The 21,443-nt window shown below is 41.4% G+C and overlaps 1 long non-coding RNA gene across 1 annotated transcript; it reads left to right on the forward strand.

The window, feature by feature from the left end:
• The first annotated feature begins 7,180 nt into the window (after window positions 1-7,180).
• LOC137617944 (uncharacterized) lies at window positions 7,181-20,923 on the forward strand. Its single transcript, XR_011039706.1, has 3 exons — window positions 7,181-9,105; window positions 9,292-9,404; window positions 20,247-20,923. It is a non-coding gene; the product is annotated as an uncharacterized lncRNA (long non-coding RNA).
• Window positions 20,924-21,443: the final 520 nt, after the last annotated feature.

Here is a 21,443-nt window from a genome sequence, read left to right on the forward strand (position 1 = left end):
CACATTAGGAGGGTCTTTATAATATGTGATTAATTTTCTTAATAGAACAGCAAAGCCATAATACGAATGGCTTAAGCGGGGTTTACACGGGCGAGCAGCTCGTCGAGCCTGGCTCGACAACCCTGTGTTTGAATTGATGTTCGAGCGTGTAAACGGGCTATTTGGTTGTCGAGCGCGTTCGTCGAACGGCTCGATGAAAGTCAGGCTCATCTTGACTTTTGTGGGCAGAGCTACATTGTTTGACGAACGGTGTGAACGTGTGAACGGGTGTCGAGCATCGAACCTCAGTTGTTATTCAAACCTGCTAGAGGAAACATCATTAAAGAAATTGATTATGGCTGCCATTAATGAAAGCAAGAATGAGAAGAGGAATTCGTACTTGATTTCATACATGCATATCGGGCTCATCCAGCTTTATGGAAAGTTAAATCAAAAGACTATTCCAATAAAGTAACCAGAAACAAAAGAATAGCGGCTCTGCATGAAATATTGAAAGAACTCGAGCCTGACTGCACACGAGACGCCGTGACGAAGAAAATAAAATCTTCCCGATGCTAAATAGCGTAAAGTGACACTTGGTCTTTCATGTGGAGTTATGGCCTTCCTCATAGTTGTATCTTCATAAGTAATCAAAGGGCTGAAACGATTCAGTAGATCAATATACGTGTCTTCATCCATACGCAAATGATTGCGCCAGTCATCTGGCTCTAATTTTTGACGTTGTTACTGTTTTTAGAATGATTTATTGTTAATTTATTCTCCTCATTTATTTATTTCCTTATTTCCTTTCCTCACTGGGCTATTTTCCCTATTGGAGCCCTTGGCCTTGTAGCATCTTGCTTTTCCAAGTAGGGTTGTAGCTTGGCTAGTAATATTGATAATAATAATAATAATGACAAGCAAGTTGGTGTTTGAAAATTTCTCTCTTTAGTAGCCTGTCCTTCGTCCACTTTGATCTTTTTTTTTCCTTCTTAGTGCCACTGCTAAAGCAATGGCTATCAAATCGTCTTAGTCGAGAGATGTTGACGTTGTTTTAGCACGAGGCACACTGAGGTTCGATGTACTGTCTGAAAGCTCTTCGAGCCGTTCTACAAGTAGGCTCGACAACCGGGCTCGCTGAGCTGCTCGGCCGTGTAAACCCGCCTTTAGACACCATACCAGTGAGATTACTTGAAATTCCATTCAGTGGATTTCAATATTTCTAATCTTTCTGAAGATCATTCAGTATTTATTTTTCCCACAATCACACTGGCAGTCGATTTGTTAAGTCTATTCCAAAATGCCTAATTAAACAAACATATCCTGATTATTCTTCTATACCAAGAAAATGTAAAAGCTTGTAGGCCAAAAGACCTGAAGCATTTGAAAACGTAAGGGATGATCTTTGACAAAAGCGTGATGTGCAAATAACTATAGGTGACAGTGAACAATATAAAACAGTGTTTAGATAAGGAGGATTGATTGATTGATTGATTGTGAGCTTTCTGACGGAACCATATAGCTCTCGTCACACATAGGATCAACTACTTAAGTGGTTTTCTGATGTGAAGTTAATGGAAGACAGAATGTTGTTGTATATTCTCTTCTGTCTATTTTGCTGGGCAAATTGTACACTTACGGACAACCTATTTATCGTCTTTGATACTTTATGCATCTATCAGCATAATCATAACATAAAATTTTTAAATATATAAACCAGAAGACAAAGAAATAGGAAAATAACTTAGAGATACTTGCGGTAAACGTTCATTTATAATAGAATACCATATAATTCTTAAAGAAAACGAATAGTTCACGCCTCGAATCATCAAAGAAAATGAGAGCATTATATGGGATACTAAACGAATTATTCCCCCCCCCAGAAAAAAAAAATTCACTATGAATAAGTAACTAATTCATTCTCGGTCAAACCCTATCTTTATTGGATAAATAACGTATGTTTAATAAGCAAACAATAAAAAGAAAATAATCCAGACATTGCAAGATGGTGGGATAATTTTCCTAGGATGAATTTTTATTATTATTATTAATGTTGTTGTTGTTGTTGTTATCAGTAGTAGTAGTAGTAGTAGTAGTAGTAGTAGTAGTAGTAGTAGTAGTAGTAGTAGTGAATTCAAAGAAAATAAGCGAGGGGTAAGTGGATAACTATTAAATCAACCATAATGAAAAATCGTTCAATTAATAATAGTCTGTAGATATTTCTTTTAGATTAAACATCATATCTATTATTAACTAGTATATATTTTTTTACTTCACTGTTAAAGAGTACCAACAAGCTTGTGTATAATTAGGTTATGGTTAATCAAGGAATTAATGGAACCAATAATGATAACAGATGATTCTTTCTATGGATAAATTAAATATGTACAAATAAAATTAGATATTCTAAAAGATGTAAATTTAGAAATCCTGAGTGTTTAGTATTGTTATTATTGGCACTTTAAAGTTACACTTCTTACAATTGCAGTAGGAAGACAAATATAACGCTAACTAATATAAAAAGATGAGATCACCTGTCATACTCCCACATGATATGATCCTCTTTCAAAATTTGATATTACACGAAGTGGTTGTATTATGATAGTCTTTTTCCTGGAAACGACCGCAAGGCTGGCTCTCTCTCTCTCTCTCTCTCTCTCTCTCTCTCTCTCTCTCTCTCTCTCTCTCTCTCTCTCTCTCTCTCTCTCTCTCTCTCTCTCGCTTTGTATTGAATGTTTGGTTATCCGTTAAGAGAATTTTTGACTTCTTGGTAGGTTATATATATATATATATATATATATATATATATATATATATATATATATATGTGTGTGTGTGTGTGTGTATATATATATATATATATATATATATATATATATATATATATATATATATATATGTGTGTATATATATATACATATATATAAAATGAAGTCCTTCCCATGTAAGGGTATAGAGCCTGCGGGGTTATTCATCTATTATTATTATTATTATTATTATTATTATTATTATTATTATTGTTATTATTATTATTATTATTATTATCATTGTTGTTGTTGTTGTTGTTATTGTTATTATTCTTATTACTGTTATTATTATTATTATTATTATTATTATTATTATTATTATTATTATTATTTTTTGCTAAGCTACAACCCTAGTTGGAAAAGCAAGATGCTATAAGCCCACGGGCTCCAACAGAGAAAATAGTCTAGGAATGTAATAACATTGATGTGTCCTTAATATAAACAGAAAATTAATCTAATAGATTATTAGAAAAAAAGGAGACTACCCAATATCATATAATTTATGGATTCAACAAGATATTTAAGCATAAATTGACTGACTAAGGAAATTATTCTAAAGAATATGAAAATTTGTTCAAAAAGCTATCACCAACGTTTGTCTTTAGAATAGACTTGATAATTGCATAGGAATACTGTATAAGAATACACCTTGTTTTATAAGTTAAGTGAAATGAACTCACCGAGGCAATATTTATAAACTACTTATTTGGAAATTAAACAAAGTTTATCATGTGAATAAAGAAATTCATAAAAATATTACGCAAACTTAGATTATCTTTAGAAACAAGATGAGTGAATTTTAATATGAAAACTCATATCAAACTAAACTTAAGATTTAGGCATATGAATGAAACACTAGAATTTGGAGTTTTTATATCAATGCTTTAAGAAAAAGATATTATATAAGAAACACCAAATACAAAATAGTAAGAAGCAGAAAATTGAGGTGCCGTTACATAGCTACATTTTCTATAGTCTGTAGGCCGCTGTGAATGCGATCTTTTTATTTACTAATAAAATGAGCCTGTGTAGAAAGGTAACTGTTATCAGGGTTTATATCCTATATTTTACGTAATTATAGCCTGATATACCTGTGTCTTTGTGTAATTATAGTATTTTACATAATTCTAGTCTAATTTGCTTATTATAGCTCCGACTGTTATCTTGTATAGAATAAAAACGTTTGGAAATGGTCTACGGATCTTAAATATGTGCTTAAACACACACTTTTATGTTTTTTGCCGAAAACCCTAAATTACCTGAAAATTTGTGGCTCGAGTTCTTATTCCGGCCACGAATCTTCTCGCTCCCGTAGTAGGTAAGGGGGGGGGGGGGTCCGGAGGGGCGAAGCCCCCCTGGGTAAGGATATGGCTTTTAGCATAGGTTAGGTGGGTTTTTTAAGTTAGCTTCTCCCGCCAAAATCGTTTTTAGAACGACGGCCACAGTTCAGAATATTCCAGTTTTCTACGAACTCGATTTTAGAATGACGGCCACAGTCCACCCCACTTTATAATATACTCATTTTCTATGAATGAAAACGGATCTGGCCGTCACCTACAAAGGCTCCTAATTACTTTGGTTTTATTTAGTTATAGTTTTTTTTTAAACAAACAAAAATTATAGAGTAGTACAATAAGCGTTTTGGAGAAGAAAAGACAAAAAAATTTAATTTTTGGTAGTTTAAATATATTTAGGTCACCAAAATTTTTATTTCCCATCGTAATATCCGGCCACTAGGCCAACGCGTGTAACGTAATTTGTACTGCCTGCCAGAACAGCGGAGCAATTAATGTTTTATTGTGAGTAAAGCGAAGGGGGTGTATATATAATAACGGCCACCTGCATGTATTGTTATGTCTAACCTAGAATAAGGGGGGGGTCGCAGGGAGACGTTAAACCCCCCCCCCCCCCGCATTAAGTTCAGGTCATGGCTTGTAGGTTAGGTTAGGGAGGAAAGTTTAGGTTAGTTGTTGTCCATTTTTAAAGAACGCGTGAGGAACTGGCCGTTGATATACAAAGGCTCTATAATTAGTGTTAGTTTGTTACTTACTTTACTTTGATGGCTACTTTCCCAGTCCCATACAGCAGGGGAACCCCACTCTCTACAGGACCTCCTCTGTCGTTTTACCATGTTCGTTCACTGTGTTTATCTTTTCAAGTCGCATATTGTTTATTTACTGTTAAATCGTCACTGTCAAAAGACTCATGAAATAAGAAAGTCTTCAGTTTCCTCATGAAAGCCTTAATGTCTTCAATCATTCGAATGTTTCATGGGAGCTTATTATATAGTCTCGGGACCGTGTATTTAAAGGCTCTGGAGCCTGAAGTAGACAAATCTAGGTTCCAACAGTTTGAAGCCATCTGTAACTATTTTCGTGTCTACACGATTTGTTGGCTGCGCAATATGTAGAAATTCTCTCAAGTATTTTGGACGACCGGTTCCGATAACATACATCTAAATACCCTTTTTTTGGGTGACGACGGACATGGATAAGGAGGATTCTCATTTAATATTCAAGTGGCAGGTCTGGTGACCCAGCGATCTACACGCATACCTATTTTTTTTTTTATGTTGATTTCTGGAGGAGACCCATAGTTTTTAAGTTATGGTGGGTCGACTACCATATCTGGAAAGGTATGGGGGAGCCTTTGTATATCAGCGGCCAGTTCCTGTCGTGTTCAGTAAAAATGAACATCAACTAACCTAAACTTTCCCCCCTAACCTAACCTACAAGCCGTGTCCTTACATACTTACCTAACGGGGGGGCTAACGGCCCTCTGCGATTCCCTTACACTTCCGTATTGTAAGTTATCCATAATAATACATACAGGTGGCCGCTATCATACATACAACCTGGTATGGGTTTTCAACTGTTCATCTCTATATTTTGCTTAGTGTGCGAGTGAGCCATTAGGTGATAACCGAGAGGCGAGGTGAATGCAACTAAACTTTATTAAGCAATCGTCGAGTTTTTATACAGTGATTTACGAGCAAGAACGTCACAAAAATCAAAACATAAAAAAAGCTTGTGCTAGTATGAAAACAGAGGCTGGTCTATTACCGGTGCTGGGAAGAGCGAGTGGTAAGAGGTAAAATCAAAACGGTTACAGTGTATGGGCGTGTATAAAACACTTGCAGTACATTAGTTAAAATTTTGCTGCTGGGATCTTGCCAAATACATGGGCCTTTCCTTTTTGGAGAGAATAGAAGGTGTTACTAGTCTCTTGATAGGTCTTTTACCGGTAAATAATGTCAATAACTTTTGGAAAGTGTTGCTTTTCAAATTGTATGGATAATTGAAACCAAACAGGATTCGTCTGTAAAACCATGCTCCGGAATTGAGACTGACCAGGAAAACAACACAAGGATATGGCCTACCTTAGGTTAAGTTTTGTTAAAGAAACAGAGTCCAAGAGGGAGATTGCCGTGGTGTGTAGCTCCCCCCCTTATTAGGAAAAGAGCGACCTATCAGGATATGCTTGGTGGGAACCCTAACTTAGTTCGTATCCCAGTTTGTTTGCACAGATGCAAACCATTGTCCACTGATAAGTGTATGACTAAAGTATTTTTGAGTAGTAGTTAAAAATTATCTCAGCTTGCATGTTTTGTTTCATATTTTATTTTGATTTGTTTTTCAGTACAAATTGTCTGTTTGGAATTATATTAGCTTTTAGGATTAGTTAGCATTGATAGAAAATAGGATAAAATACTGTTTTCAACCTTAATGAATATTGTTTGCAAAGGAGTAAATTCATTTATTGAAAAGTACAGAATATAGATCCACTTTAATAATCAAGGACTGTATACGTACTGTAAAATATTCAGTAAGCAAGCAAGTTTATTTCAACCATGAGTCTTGGCTCAACATGAACATTAGTTCTGGATTTGCAAATGACTTAAATTTTTTCTCTCTTATTCCAGGTTCCTACAAAAAGGAGTTTGGCAATGTTTTCAGACAGAGATATGAAGTTGAATACCAAAAAGGAGTTACAAACAAAGTCACAAAAGAGTGAGCAACTATGCCATCAAAATTTCTTCCAGGAATTGTGGAAAGAAGGCATAAAGAAGTATCAAGGAAGGAATATAGAAGAGGTGAAATGTACCATTGGATCACCATTTACAATTAAGTGAAGAACAGAACCTTCAGCACAGCGGAAGAAAGGAAGTATTATTCAAGCTATCAAAGTGACTTGTGTAAGATTGGGAGGATGTAAAAACTGGCCATACACGTACGTGACTGGCATCAGGTTTGTCCTGCCAAAACTAGCGTTTACTCCAGTCTACTTAGGTACTCCCCACACACGCTGATGACTTGCTATATGCTTACTTCAAGAGGGCAGATAAATGTGGGCATGTATCACACTTATACAAGAGTGACAGTGGTTGCATTACAGTCAGTCCTGTAAACAAGTGTCCACCCATCAAGTGGAATAGAGGAATAGTGATCCAATGGTCCGGTTTAGATTGCGTTAAGTCAGGACACAATCATGTTACAGAGTAAAAGGAAGATAAGTTCAATTATGATAATAGCAGTCAAGATTACGAACATGAAATTTATAGGAAAAGCTGAAAGTATGGGTGAAGCCATGGCTGAGAAAGTGAGAAAATTTTTTCACATGACTTTATTAGGAGAATTACAATAAAGTAAAATAACCTGGAAGATTATAGGAATTATTAAAGAATGTCTGATGATACCTTTTGATGCCTTTTATCTCTTGTCTCTATAATTAACAACAAGAGAAAGTAATGAGGAATTCCGTACCTACTGAAAAAACGTTAATTGCAACATTAAGGTTCCTATCAACAGGCCCATCATTGAGAGATCTCAAGATTTCGGCAGGCATATCAGCTCAAGCATTGGGATACATCATATCCGAGGCATGCCATGTAATGTTTTTGTAGCCCTTCCATACACAGTACACTAGCAGGACGCACCAGTCATTTTAACATGCTGAAAGGATGATAGGACAGGCCAGTTTCAACAGGACAGGCAACAATAGTCCCCTTACACTATAGACTGACTGGCTCATGCCAGTTGTGTACGTGTATGGCTAGCTTTAGAACTCCCTGGAACGATGGAGGCAATCCTGTACTTAGAAAAGCATGTGAATGATAAAAATAGAAGTTGACTGAAAGATTTAGGAAAAATTGAAGGAACAACAAAAAATATAACAGCTGAAAGACAAAAAAATGCCCCCAGGAAAACATTAGAATGGTAAAGTCCCAGCAGTATCCAGAATAACAAGCAAGAGAACCCGTTGTCCATGAGCTTATCAAAGAGTACAAAAACCTGATAAAATTGGAAAAGGGTCTTCCAGTGATGGTATACACATGTAAAGGGTTGCACTGCAATGAGGAAATTATGGAGGTTTAAGGTTGCCTGAAATACAGAAAAGGGTTCAGGAAGAAACACTGAGACAAATTATCTAAGTAGTGTACTTGTCAAAATGATTTTGTGCTAGAGAGGAGGTTCACAAGAGAAGCTATCTCACTATTGAGGTAATAACAGGATCCAGAAAGGAATTGAGAATGCGACATATTTGCAAATCTAGAGAATGCATTTGACAGAGTACCCAAGGCAAACACTTGAATGGGTATTGTGAAGTCATAGTTTCTTGGAATGGTTCATTAAGCTAGTAATCTTCATCATCATCATCATCTCCTCCTACACCTATTGATGCAAAGGGCAGTAATCTTACTTTACAATGAAGATGATCTACAGAGGGGCATTAGAAGAAGATGCGATGAATTTGTACTTGTAAGAAATGCACCAAGTTCTTGGCTGTTTATCATAATAATGAAGGAAGCTGCATATAAGTAAAGGAAATAGGTCCCCTGGGAGCCAGTTCATTCAAGGGACCTAGCATTACCAGCAGAATCTGAGGAAGAAGGGGTGATCAACTATGCCAAGGAAGTCCCCCTAGAAGTTGGTGATGATGATGATGAAGAGTCAAAACTGCACTAGTTTTTTGCCACTAAAACTGCTTGTAATTGTATCATAGATACATCTACTAATGAGGGAAAAATACTAATTTGCCGACAACAAATATGGGGATGATTTCAAATGACAGTAGACCTGTACCTTGGACGGAAAAGGAGGCTACAGTCTCCCGGCCGAACAACCTCACATCCGCACTCTATGCTGCAGCCTGACCTTTCTTGGCATTCATTGGCCAGGAGTATGAGGAGGACAAGATGGCCCCTGAATCCTAATTTTCTACCTACGCTTGCTATTGGGTTATTTCAGCCTTGGTCAGATGTTGAAGAGCCGTTACAGTATGATAGTAATTTTGTGCACCTTACATCCCTATAGTAAAGGTAAGAATTATTTGAATACCAATGAAAACTAAACCTATCAAAATACTTTAGGCCAATAATGTAAACTGTAATTTCCTTAAATGGCTAGAAAAACTGTGAGTTTTATTGCAGTAAGTTAATTTGATTCATCTTTGCTATTTTTTCATAATATGAATTACCTAAAACTTTCTTATTCATCTACTGCAGGTGGGAGCAACATTGATGTAGCCAAATTCAAAGGAATGGGTCTGTCATTGCAGCCCCAACAGTTGTAAATTATAGACAACTTCTAGAATCACTTCTAGTCCCCTGATGGAGAGGTATGGCCTGTTGATGTTTTTTTTGTCCCTCTTATTCCAATAATAAAGCTCTCTGTTTCTACTTGAGGTCATGAAATGGTTTATGATAGATACTGCAGTTTTTTTTTATCTAAGTGAAGCTATAGTTAACGTCATATAAGACCTTTTTGTTGTATGTAGTGGTCCCAGCTCATTGATTGAATGTTTTGGGGGAGGGCCATTATTATTGGCTCTTTACAGCATCTGTTTCAGCTTACAGCTACTGTACCCTTCTTTCTCATTTCTGCTTTTTAAAGTTCTTCAGGCTCTTTCCCACCTGTAACATGAAAGAGGGTGCCTCTTTTGTGTTACGTGGCTTTAGATTCCTACCTTAAGAACAAAATCTCCGGGCTAGTGCTGTTATAGACTGAGAGTGTGACTAAGTACTGTAGTCCAATTTAGGTGATTAAGAATAAGTCATATGACAACTTATGAAACTTTTATTTATCACCTTCAATATTGTGGGGGTGTTACTATAGTAAAACCAAACGAAAGTGGCGGGTGAGACACAGAGTATATCGTGTGGAAATCTGTCGATTTCGGTCATTTTACCTGGACAGGGTGGATTAGAGAATTCCTGAAACAGAAGATGGATTAAGGTCTTAAAGGGGAGAGGCCTCGTTCCGTCAGTCTTCTTCATAGGATTGTTTCTCAATCTTTAATTATATATATATATATATATATATATATATATATATATATATGTATGTATGTATATGTACACACACATACATATATATATATATATATATATATATATATATATATATATATATATATACATATATATATATATATATATATATATATATATGTGTGTGTGTGTGTGTGTATACATATATATATATATATATATATATATATATATATATATATATATATATAATATATAATATATATCACGAAAGCTGACACGTGATGAGCATAAATATGTAGTATAGCCAGGAAGGGAAAATTAAGAGACTTGATTGGAGTTAGTAGTTTCATTCATTGGGGACATCATTAAAATCAACAATGAAAATATATATACAAAGACATAGTATTCATACAGAAGGGGATCCAACAGGTGTCAGTTTCTTGATAATTCAATAAAAGTCAGATTTTAGATAAAAGAGTAATGCCGAATTATCGGAAAACAGACCAGAGCTTAGGGCAAAATTTAAATCCCACAATCTATCCTTTCATATCTTAAGCCCTTGAGGAATGAATTTTCAGCTTATAAGGTTAGGACTCCGATCGTGTCATCAAAGGCCATAAATGTCACTTAAAACAAACCTTGTTTATAATTGGTATTTCATCTCTCCGTATATAAAGTAGTGATTCGGATAAGTAGTAGACAGTCAATCGACAGTACTTACAATGGCAAATTCTACAAAATGCTTTCTCTCTTCTTCAGCCAAGGAAATCGTTGATAATGTTCACAGACATTTTACTAAAGAAAAGAAAAACAATGCTCCTTTAATTGACGCGACAAAAGGTTGTGATCGTACCAGTGAAGCAACAGCAGTTCCAAAAAGGACTGTTGAGAGAATCATTAAGGAAGAAAATGATTTCGAAAAAGAATTTGGACAACGTACGTTCAAAGATAAGAAAAGAATTCGTCCTCGACCAGTGATCAATCTGGATGATTTTGACAAGGATGCATTACGTCGAATAGTGTTAAAGTTCCGTGTTAGAAAAGAGCTACCCAACATAACTACTGTTTTGCAAGAAGCCCGCAAAGACATTAAATTTAAGGGTTGTCGTAAATCTCTTAGAAAAATCTTGCATGAAATCGGATTTCATCATGGGAAAGTGAATGGCAGAAATTTTTTATTAGAACGAAGTGATGTGTCAGCTGCAAGGAATAAGTTTTTGCATGTTATGAGGAAGGTATACGAAAACGAGAATCAGACTATCGTGTACCTGGATGAGACGTGGCTAAATTAGAACTATACTGTTACTAAATGCTGAAAAACAAAAGAGAGGAAAAAAGCAATAGGGGTTAACCCCCTACCGGCAAAGGGGCTATACTGATAGTCGTGCAGGCCGGTACAAAGGAAGGGTTTGTGCATAATGCAGCATTAATTTTTAAGGCAATCAACGATGGTGATGACCATAATCAGATGAATAGCAAAGTATTTGAAGAGTGGTTTCAATTGCAGCTGCTACCAAACATCCCGCCTTCATCTGTTATCGTAATGGATAACGCATCCTACCATTCGGTAATCATTGATAAAGCACCGACGATTTCGTATAGAAAACACATTATAAAGGAGTGGCTGATCAAAAAAGGAGAAATTTCGACAGATGACTTACGAAAAAGTGAGCTTCTTGAAATGGTGAAGTCAAGTTCTTATCGAATAGAAAAGGAATATGTGATAGATAAAATGGCCCGTGAAAATGGTCATAGGAGAGAGAGAGAGAGAGAGAGAGAGAGAGAGAGAGAGAACGAACTTTGTTGTCATGAGGGAAGCAAATTGCACATAAAACTGTGATTGCAAATAATTCCAGTAAACTGAGAATTACAACTATAAAAATGGAAATGACCAGGAGTTGAAAGGTTAAGAGTTAATTGTCAAACTCGTCTCGAAAAAAAAGCAGGATTAGTCTAACAGGCTAAATCAGTTAATCCGCAGGTCAGATTCTTCTTCATATCTTCAGAGGGGGGTCTTGAAGGTATGCTGTCCGAAATATTTTGATGTAGATACGATGCATTGAGAAAAGAGCTTCTCTCACCCGCCACTTTCGTTTGGTTCTACTATAGGGTACCACATTAGACAGGTTACTTACATTTCATCTTGTCTTGATGTTTCATATTTTTATACAGGTGGTCCGTTTCAAATTATCTTAACAATAATTGATCCAGAGATTGCTTAGGAGTGTTTCTCTGACTGCATTGAGCAATTTGAATCTCCTTAGTGAGTATAGGAAGAGGAGTCACGAGCGTCTACAGCATGTGAAGTACTGTATGTAAACGGTTGGAAAATGAGCACTGCATTGAGCCTTCTAGACTCAGAGGAAATAAAATTTCCAAAGGGTACTCTTAAACTGTCTCTTCCCTCTTTCTGTCTAACTTCCTAAATTTTACTTCATGGTTCAACAGCAGGGTTTCTCCCCATCCCCATTTTGTACGATGGGGCTGAATGACTTCCCTGGTTTCAGAGTTGGGCCATATTGCCCAAGTTCATAGATGAATCCCTCCTGGATCTAAGTCCAAGCTGCACAAATTGTTAAGAGCTCTGAATTGCTGTGGAAGGTAGTTCTAAGGGGAGGAACACAGGTAATATAAAATACTTTGAAATTGATAAGGTTTTTTCATGGGCTCCTTTTGTGTGAGCAAGATCTTTTTTATAATATATGGTTAGGTTAAAAACAATGACATAATAGGGGTCATGCAATCTGAAGATGAATATATGCAGTGGTCAGCAAGGTCAACATGAACTGCCCTTGGTAACATCTGGAGAAGTGAACATTCTAAGCGTGGGGGTTAGCAGGACTGTGAGCTTCTAGTTTTGATGCAAAATTCTACAGCAGAATATCCTGCAATTCCTAAAGACTTTGCAAAGATCAAGACATAAGGTTGATATTTTTGTAATAGAAATATGAGAACTAAAATCACAAACTTTGCTGGCCTAGAAATTAAGATAAAGCTACACCAAGTTATGGTAGGTCATAGAATTAAGGTAAAATTACATCAATATAGGTCATATAAATGAAATAAACATACACCAAAATTGGTTGTAGAATTGAAGTAATCTTATACCAAAATAGGTCATAAAATTGCGATAAACTTATACCAAAATGGCATATAAGATTAAAGTAAACTTATACAAAAACAGGTAATACAGTTAAACAGAGTAAACGGGCAGTAAAAATGGGTTTGTTCCGTAACCGAAATACAAACCACGCTATTTACATGGGGTATTACTTTCGGCGTAGCTGAAATGACGAGCCATTAGAATTTTAACGAGGGTTAATTACCCCCGCGCTAGTTAGCAAGGGGGTAGGGGAGTGGTAGCTAGCTACCCCTCCCATCCCTCACACACCGGTGAACTGCTTCTCTTCACTTTTGGCTCAGGCGATGAGCAGACGTCTCTGCTTCGCCCTCGCATTATTGACAGCCTTAATTTTGTTTTGCTTTTTCTTTCAGCTTGTGTGCTTGAAGTTGGCCTCATCCTTCTTTTCTATCATGCGGAAGTGCCCTGGACTCCCCGACCGCCCTTGTGGAATGTTCATGTCGGCAGTCGAGACGGACCCTCACACCTTATGTCCGCAGTGTCGAGGTCAACGGTGTGAAAGGGATAATACCTGTAGTGAGTGCAAGGAGTGGCCTATCTCCCAGTGGGAGAGGTTTGCCCGGCGGCGTAAAAAGAAGTCTAAGCGTGACCGTTCTCCTTCAAGGGCTGCCTTGAAGAAGGAAGGTTCCAAGGACTCTTCTTCCGCTGCCCAAACCTCCTCCGAAGCTCCCACTCGATCGGTCTCTCGCGAGAGGCCGGCGAGTGGTAGCGCAGGCCCTTCTTTTGTTTCCCAATCTCGGGGTTCGGGAGAGGGCGTTGCCTCCCATAGCGAGGCAGCTCCCCCTCCTACTCCGGGGGAGGGCATTGATCTTGTTGATGACCATGTTGCTAACGATGATCTCTTACAGCTTTGGGCTTCCTTGGGGCTTAAGGGCTCGCCCTCCTGGGAAGCCCTGTTTGACCTGGTCCAGTTGCGTGCAGCTGTCAAACAGTCGCCGGTAATAGCAGAGGTAGATCCTCTGTCTATTGTTGACGTTGTTGTGGCAGAGGCTTCCGATGGGTCCGGTCAGACCCCTGTTCCGGTTGCGGATGTTGCTGAAGGATCAGTTCCCCCCTCCGAACATCCTTCGAGGGAGGAGCTGGGTCCAACGGTCTCTCCTGCGGGTGACTCTCCCCCTCGGGGGAGTGCACTGACAGACTCCTCTTCAGAGGACAGACGATGGTGTTGCTGTGCCTCGAGGTCGTCTTCGCCGTAAGGCTCGCCCTCCTCTTCGCCGTAGAGGCCTTCCTTCTCCTTATAAGGGAGTTAGGAGGCGCCTCTTTGGATCTTCGCCTTCGACGTCCCCCGCAGAGGATCCTCCACGACGAGAGCAGACCGTTGCAGCTGCATCGCTTGACCTCTCCGCAGATCGTTCGCGATCTCCGACGCCTGCCAGACCTCTCAGTCTTCCATCTCCGTTCCTGGACGCTGATGCGCAGTGGGCGCCTACGCACCCCGTTGTCCAACGGGCACCGGTCCCTTCGGGGCAATAGGGCTTATCCAACAATGTGGGTGAGTCCCTCAAGCGCCAGGTCTTACCTGCGCGTGCGCGCAGTCCAAGAGGTTCCTTAGCTAGCGCACAGGCGCTCACAGGTTCCTCTGGACTCGCAGCGCCCGGACGATCTCCTGCTGAGTCTCACCGTAGATCTCCTGCTCGCCAGCGCTCTCCTGTGCTACAAGGACCTCCTGTGCGCCAGCGCTCTCCAGCTCACCAGCGCACTTCTGTTCCTGCTGCGCGCAATGCGCTCCATCGGTCTCCTAAGCGTCCATGATCTCCTGCTCGTCAGCGCACAACTGCGCGCCAAAGTTCGCCCGTGTGCCCACGATCTCCGGATCTGGGTGCAGGCAAGGACATTGTCCCTCCGCCTCCTCGCCGACGTTCGCCTACGCGCCAGCCATCGCCTGCGCGCCATCGCGAGCACTCTCCTGTGCGCACTTCTAAGGCAGCCCGAGTTCCTGCGCGGCGCCCACGAGCGTTCGCCTTTGCGCGCATCCTCGCCCTCTGGTCCTGCACCCCAGTTGGTTCCTTCTGAACGCGCAACTGCGCGCCAACGATCTCCTGCTCCCCAGCGATCTCTTACGCGCCCGCGCGATCCCTCGCCTGCGCGCAAGCGCTTTCCTACGCGCCCTCACGCCCACGCGCCAGATCGCCACAGGTCTCCAACACACCCACGCGTTAACTCGCCTTTGTGTAGTCGATCGCCTGTTCGCGCTACGCGCCATCGCTCGCCAACGCGCCACCGATCGCCTACGCGCCATCGTTCTCCCGACCACCAGCGCTCGCCCTTACAACCGCGCGCACCCTCACCTGCACGTCCATGCGCACCCTCACCTGCGCGCCTACGCGCACCTTCGCCTGCGCGCCCACTCACCCGCGTGTCCACTCGCCCTGTCGCCAGCGATTCCCGCCGGGTTTCGCAGGGCGCCCAACCGTGCGAGTCTTCAGGGACGCGTGCTTCCAGATCTTCGTCCTCGCGATCTCCACCCCGCAAGCACAGAGCTGCGCACGTCCAGAGCAGGAAGAATCTTCGGAGAGGTCTACACAACATTCTTCTTTTCAGGCAGACCCCGTGGATCCTAAGCATCAGCCGATCCCCTTCCCTCCAGCAGGTGTTGCTGACACTGCGTCGGTCAGCCGCCAGCCTTGGTTCGGGTCCCTGATCAAAGCGGTCGTGCAGGCTATGAAGCCGGCCCTCGCTGATCTGGGACTGAAACCAACGACACCCGCGTCCCCGCTGAAGAGAAGGAGAGGAGTGGACTTCGTAGTAACTTCTCCTAGGGTTAAGTTGGCTCCCAAGAAGTCCATCAGGAAGGCCCCTTCCCCCTCGCAGACACTTTCTCCTTCCCCTGTGGATGAAGCCTTTCCGTCCTCAGGAGAATCCAGCAAGGTGAGGCGTTCTCCCACGGCACTAATGGGAGGAACCCCACCTCGAGGAAGAGAACCGTCTCGCGTGGAGAGGAGCCCCCAGACTTCTTTGCTTGAGTCCTGTATCCCTCACAGGAGGGAGTCTAAGGACTCGAAGACTGCTCCTAAGTCTTCAATCCGGATTCGACCAGAGCTAACGAGACCCCAGAACGTCCACGTATCTCCCCAAATAGAGCTACTGGGGACAGGAGACCTTGCTGCCAGTCCACAAGGAGGAGAGCAGCATGAGTCGGAGTATGCCTTCTGGCAGGTCCTGAGTCTAATTAGGTAACTCAACGGATTCAAGGACCCCGAGACCGCCCCTCGCGAAGGCAAGGATACGGTCCTGGACCAAGTCTACGGTACCCAGAAGCTCCCAAAGGCCAGCGCAGCTCTGTCCTGGTCCCAGGGAGTAAAGAGTGCCAGAGACAAGGTTGAGAGCCAGCTCGCCGAACTCGCCTCCTCCAGCCGTTCCTCTGCCGGGAACAAACTCCTCCCACCTCCTCGTGTACAACAGAGGAGGTACTTCGAGATCATGGGGGAGTCTTGTTTAGCTTTTCCCCTCCACCACTCTGTGGAAGAGCTCTCTAGGGGAATTTCTCTCGAGAAACTCTCCGCCCGGCAGGTGACATTCTCGGCTACGGAGATCCTAAGCCAGGAGAAGGTCGCGAAGTGTGCCATGCAGGCCACTTCCTGGCTGGACATCTGGCTGGGGTCTCTGGGCATCCTGTTGCAATCTGAGGACTTGTCCAAGGAGAGCACCAGGAAGGCCCTGGAGACTTTCCTCCTCTCGGGCACCCGCTCCATCGAGTTTCTAGCTCACCAAGTTTCGAACTTGTGGGCAAACTCGATCCTAAAACGTCGTGATGCCGTGACCGAGAGGTTCTACTCGAAAGTCCCAGCCGTGCATGTCGGCAAGCTCAGACACTCCTCCATCCTTGGAGAGAGTTTTTTCGAGCCCAAGGATGTGGAACGGACAGCTGAGAGGTGGAGCAAGCCGAATCATGATTCGCTCCTCCAAAGGGCCCTTACATCTCGGCCCTACAAGCCTCCAGCTCCTCAACAACATCAGCAGCCTCGTCAGTCTAGGACTCTAGGACATCATCGAAACAGGCTCCGGCAGCAAAGGCAAAGGTGTCTAAGCAGCAGCCCTTTCCTGTCAAGGACAAGAAAGGCAGAAAGTCCTCCATTGGAGGTAGGAATCCAAGGGGGAGCGGCCGAGGCCGTAAACGCTAGGATTGGCAATCCCCCTGCATGTTCACCAGTGGGGGGGATGCCTTCAAAGTTGTGCGGACAGCTGGCAGTAACTCGGGGCCGATTCCTGGACGATCTCTGTGATCAGCCAAGGATATTGCATCCCGTTCATAACATCTCTTCCTCCCCTGACAGCGAATCCAGTGTCGTTGAGCTCCTATGCCATGGGATCGGTAAAGGGGCTAGCCCTTCGGGCAGAAGTCGAGACCATGCTCAAGAAGGATGCTCTCCAGGAGGTCGTCGACGGCTCCCCAGGCTTCTTCAGTCGACTCTTTCTTGTAAAGAAGGCGTCTGGAGGCTGGAGACCTGTCATCGACCTCTCAGCTCTGAACAAGTTTGTCAAGCAAACTCCGGTCAGCATGGAGACAGCAGACACTGTCAGACTTGCAGTGAGACCGCAAGACTTCATGTGCACTCTGGATCTGAAGGACGCGTACTTCCAGATCCCAGTCCATCCATCTTCAAGGAAGTACTTGAGATTTAGCCTAGACAACAAGATTTACCAGTTAAAAGTGCTGTGTTTCAGTCTCTCCACAGCTCCTCAGGTGTTCACCAGAGTGTTCACCTTGATATCTTCGTGGGCACACAGGATCGGCATTCGTCTCCTCCGCTATCTGGACGACTGGCTGATCCTGGCAGACTCGGAGTCAACCCTTCTTCGACACCGAGACAAGCTTCTGGGACTTTGCCAAGATCTAGGGATCATGGTAAATCTCGAGAAGTCTTCTCTGCTTCCAACTCAATGACCTCTGCTTCCAACTCAATGACTGGTATATCTAGGCATGATATTAGACACCAATCTCCACAAAGCCTTCCCATCAGACGACAGGATAGCAAGGCTGAGGAGGGTCGCAAGACCTTTCCTCGGATGAGAGGAGCTTCCAGCCCAATCTTGGTTACGTCTCCTAGGTCACCTGGCCTCCTTGGCCCGTCTAGTTCCGAACGGCCGCCTCAGGATGAGATCCCTGCAATGGCGGCTCAAGTCCCGGTGGAATCAAGGCAATGATTCCCCAGACACTCTGGTCCCTATGGGACCTGCGGAACGGACGGACCTACAGTGCTGGCTGACCGACGAAAACCTTCGAAAGGGAGTGGATCTTCTCGTCCTCCCCCCGGATTTGATGCTGTTCTCGGACACGTCAAAAGAAGGGTGGGGGGCCCACGTTCTGAACCACAGGATCTCAGGCCTATGGTCAGAATCAGAAAGGTACCTCCACATCAATCTGCTAGAAATGAAGGCCGTTTATCTGGCCCTTCAACAGTTCCAACAGACCCTGGCGGGCCACTCTGTGGTGGTGATGAGCGACAACACCACAGTAGTGGCTTATATCAACAAGCAGGGAGGTACCTTTTCACAACAGCTATCCCATCTTGCAGTAGAGATACTGAGGTGGACCGAAGTCCACTCGATTCCACTATCAGCTCGCTTCATTCCGGGCAAAAGGAATGTGCTCGCCGACAGTCTGAGCAGAGCATCGCAGATAGTGAGTACCGAGTGGTCTTTGGATCCTCAAGTACTGTCCCCCAAGGCAAGTCCTACCTCTAAGTGAAGTGAAGCAGTTCACCGGTGTGTGAGGGGGGGAGGGGTAGCTAGCTACCACTCCCCTACCCCCTTGCTAACTAGCGCGGGGGTAATTAACCCTCGTTAAAATTCCACTGGCTCGTCATTTCAGCTACGCCAAAAGTAATACCCCATGTAAATAGCTAAGGTTTGTATGGTTAGAAAAATTACAAATTATCTCCGAATTTGTCATTCTAAAGTAATGATAGTAAAACTACATTAAAAAAATTTTAAGAAATAAGAACAGAAATCAAACTAATTCACAAGTAGCAACAAAACCGATGAACAGAATTGTTATCCAAAAGCAAAATCTACTTGTAAGTGACAAGCTTCAGTTTCAGACTGGCAGTTCCAACAGGTTCCCAAAGACCAGAGTAGAAATAAAAGCATAAAGAATAAAACATAGCACGTTAATTGTAATTATCATTACCAAACTTTAAGGAAACTAAAGGTGAAGTAAATTATTTTGAAAAATGGAATTAAGTAGAAAAGTGGTCATAAAAAAATTGGTCAAATATTGGGCAGAGAAGGACCAGTTTCACCACCAGAGTTGCTCAGGCACCCGGATACATTCTTAGATAAGCTAAAAAAAGAGACTTCCGTGTAGTTTCTAATGTTTTAAGATTTCCGCAAACCAAAATTAGCATAATGTAAAGTAGTTGGTTTGTGTTGAAAAAATTCCATGTTAAGAATAATAATGAGATTACAGTATAAAACACATCCGAACGTTCACGGGTGTTAACAAGGAATGATGGGAGAAGGATAGGTAGTGGTGGTGGTGGGGGGAGGCAGTAGCTGTAGTGAACGACACCTCGTAGTAACGGGGGATTTTGAGGAGGGAGAAGTCTAATTGGAGAGGGACTTCTGGTAGTGGTATCACTCGCCCCAGTTTTAATACCGACACCCCTTAGGGGTGAGCGAGCTGGGTATATTCCTGGCATTCCATGCAACTTTTTTCTCTGGTATATTTAGCAGTATTTATACCTTTGAAATTGTGCTTTAAGGAGCATTTCACTGGGCGACAGGTTCCTCGCCCAGAAATATTTTTTTCCTTCGTCAAAATCCCTTTTTTACCCCATTGGTGTAGAAAATGCAAGTCAGCAGTAACTTAAATATGTTACATGTAACTTTATTTTGTCAGAATCTACAATATTGTACTGTTTTCCCATCATTGAGTTGTACTGTAATTTATTAAAGTAGTCTTTATTTTAGTACAGTATTTTAAAATGATGAGCTATTTCAGCATAATAATTCATGGAGTATTGTTGTGAAATTCTATTGTTATTATTTCAATAACTGTGAAACAGCTAATGGACATGCTAGAAATCATAATTTTATTTTGCAGATGGACGCTATGATGGTTGTAAGCGAGGATTCCTACCGCAAAATTCAGATCCCAAAGAATGAAAGCGAAATTTGTAAATTGGAAACCTCCATGGAAAGAAAACTTTATTGAGTTAATTCCGCGCATTGAAGGAATGTTTCTTATTAGAATACGTCTGAAAGGTGTCGTCGCTCATCTTGTATGCTAACAAATCCAGCAAGGAAAACAACTTAAAATGCATAAACAGTTATCACAGCCTGAAAGCGGGATAGATCTTCATGTCACCAATGCATTGGAAAACTAAAAGACCTGGAAAAGCTGTCACTCATTGCCATTAACGGCTAGATTGTTTCATCACTTTATTAGGGTCGCTGTTCAAGGAAAGTAAATGGGAAAATTTTTTATAAATTTTGCAGGTAAACTTTGATAAACCAAGCTTCTGAAGAAGCAGCAATATGAATGTCAGAGGAAGTTCATAGAAATGATTGATGTAATACATGAGAAACCACAAAGGTGTATGTAATTTGTGATAAAGGTTTAGGTATAAGTGTGTGTTAGAAATTTCTTTTGAGGAACAGATGCCAGGAGGTTGATACAGTACAGTATATATGGCTATTCTAAACTTATTTGATAAGTGATGAATAATGGAATATTTACATTTCTGATGAAGATACGGTAAAAAATATATGAATTAGGTCTCATTCTGAGATTTACTGATGAATATCTGTAAGGATTTTCTAAAAGTCACTCCGTTTGTTAGTTCTTTTGAAGATAGGTATCCATGATTATAATCATGCTATTAACAAGAAGCAATTCCTGTTTTATGGGATCATCGGTATCTCAAGAAGGGGTAAAGTAAAACCTAACAGTTCTAATTAAATATAAAAGCCTTAAATTTAACTTGATCATTATTATTTATCAGCAAGAAGAATCCATAGAGCAGTACTTTAATTATAAGAGAATTCCTTTCTTTGTAATTCATAAATAGCTTAGGTAATAATTTTTTGAAAAGGAGTATAGCAAGCTTTAGGACCTTGTATATGAAAAGCAATGAACGAACACCTTATTTAAAAGAAATAGCACATGCCAATTTTAAAGCTTAGATTCTCCCCTCCAGTATATTGTTTTTAGGTCAGTTAGAGTGGACAGGTCATTTACAGTAGTTCACAAATCCTGGCTCATTTGCAGTGTATGTAGTGAAACTGTTAGTTACTGATA

Source organism: Palaemon carinicauda, chromosome 24 (assembly GCF_036898095.1).
Source record: "Palaemon carinicauda isolate YSFRI2023 chromosome 24, ASM3689809v2, whole genome shotgun sequence".
NCBI classification, from domain to species: Eukaryota; Metazoa; Arthropoda; class Malacostraca; order Decapoda; family Palaemonidae; genus Palaemon; species Palaemon carinicauda.